The following is a 2272-nucleotide window of genomic DNA, read 5'->3' as shown; positions in this document are numbered from 1 at the left end:
CGCAGGCCAAAAAACTTTGTGGCAGGCTCAATCTCGATAAGTTGCGGAAAAGTATTAATGATAGCAAGCGATGTCACCTTCAGGTATTGTTCAGTGCTAAAACCCACAAACCAGACGTCCCGTTAAGGGTAATTGTATCGGAGAATGACACCTGGCAGAAGTCAGTCGCTTTGTTTCTTCAAGCCAAGCTTAACTGTTTGCCCGTGAATGATCCGTTCTTGATTAGGAACTCGGATCAATTGGTTGGGTTCTTGAAGGATCATCCTCGTACAGGCTACCAAGCGTTTTCGGTAGACATAAAAGATTTGTATTATTCAATCCCTCACAGTGCTCTGATGTCTTCCATTGAACATGCCATCGATGAATATGGCGCCACGCGCTTCCAAAACGAAGCTTCATTGTCAATGAGTCATTTTTTAGAACTTTTATCGTTTTACTTATCGTCCACCTTTATTTGTTGGAACAACGCACTGTACTTGCAAAAAAAAGGGCGTGTATCGGTTCGTGTATAGCACCCATTCTTAGTGATTTGTTTTTATCAGGTCTTAGCATTACCTTGTCTAAAACGCTACAAAACACCAAAGTGTGCAAAGTTTTTCGCTTTGTCGACGACTTCCTGTTTTTAATTGACTGCACTTCTGGTGACGTAGAAGCGAGGGTTGATGAGGTGTTGCCCGATATTAAGGAATGCCTTGCGCCCCTGGAGGTCACTTGCGAACTTCCGCAAGGGGGCTCTATTCGGTTTTTGGACCTCAGGTTATTTTTCTCAGAAAACCACACGTGCTGGTGGTATGAGCCGCGAGCATATAAGCCTCTTTTTTCCTTCGCTTCCGCGCATTCAAAACTCATTAAGAGGGGCATCGCGAACTTGTGTTTTAAAAATGCCCTGACCAAATCGTGTCACCACAAGATGGCGTCCAGTTTCGACACCCAAAGCAAGCGTCTAAATGACGCGGGCTACCCAATTCTGCTACAGGTTTCCGTAGCCGAACGCATTCTCAAGGAGTCTCGCAAAGAAAACAGGCGTGAAGTTTCCGAGTACTCAGGCTGCAAAGTAGGTGTGATTCCTTACATGCACACAGTTTCTCACAACTTAAAAAAAGTGGCCCAGAGGGCTAACGTACGCGTCGTTTTTTTCAGCGCCCAAAAAACTAGGGGAGCTTTGCAAGCTAACTTGTCCAAGAAATGTTGCTCCCCCAGCTTGTGATAAGAAACACCACGTTAGATTCGTTGATTGTGTGTCCTGTGTCATCTACAAGTTTTCTTTATCCTGCGGGATGTACTATATTGGGCAGACAAAACGGTGTCTGAATGACAGATTGCGCGAGCACTGCTATAACGCGAGAAATAAGCTTACGGCGGGAGGGTTCCTGGCGGCACACTGCAAAGGCTGTGGGTGCTCCCCTGATCTGTATAGCTGTATTGTTATCGGTAGGTCTAGGGATCGGCTCACACGGGAGATAAAGAAGCCGAAGCTATAAAAGAATTAGGACACTTGTGTGTAAGCTCGTCATCGATTTCCTTCTCGGAAAAGGAGATGACGTTCCTTGGTTTAAGAACACGTGCAAGATGAGTTGTGCTTTCTCGCGGATGTATAAAATGGGTGTGATTGGCATGAAATAAACAGTTGGAAGTTTAGCGCCTACCTATCTCTACGTCTGTGTCCTGTCCCTTTCTTTTATGTGCCGCGCTAATACACGCTACGATCATACCTATTGTAATTCCACAGTGCCCTATTTTCATTACAGTTGCATTCCTATTACCTTTAGTCGCCATGTATCTTTCGTGCTCCCTTAGATACTCAGCCCCGTTGCTTATCCATACGCCAAGATTTGTATTTATCCACTATTTCCAGTCTGACCTCCTGTATCCTATGCTCACTGCCTTAGTTATCAATAAAAATCATTTACTGCCTGCAGATTTTTCCTTACTGACCTTCAAATTTAACCTATCTCCCTCATTACTGCAGATGGCTATCAATCCCTGCAAATCTTCTTTATTGTCGGCCATTAATACTATATCATCTGCATACATCAATGCTGGTAATGACTGTTCAATGCGTTTTCCTTGCTTGACAAAAGAGAGGCTGAAGCCAAGTCCACTCTCTTCTAATTTGGCTTCTAATCCTCTTAGGTACAGCATAAATAACAAGGGTGACAGGGGACACCCCTGTCTAAGCCCTCGTTGTATCTCTATAGGCTTGGATACCTGCTTTTCCCATTTTATAACTACCTTGTTACCTTTATAGATATCCTTTAAGAGATGTTAGTCC

The sequence above is a fragment of the Rhipicephalus sanguineus genome, unplaced genomic scaffold, assembly GCF_013339695.2.
Source record: "Rhipicephalus sanguineus isolate Rsan-2018 unplaced genomic scaffold, BIME_Rsan_1.4 Seq320, whole genome shotgun sequence".
Classification (NCBI taxonomy): Eukaryota; Metazoa; Arthropoda; class Arachnida; order Ixodida; family Ixodidae; genus Rhipicephalus; species Rhipicephalus sanguineus.
The sequence above is the reverse complement of the archived record's forward strand: the minus strand, read 5'-3'. Positions refer to the sequence as shown.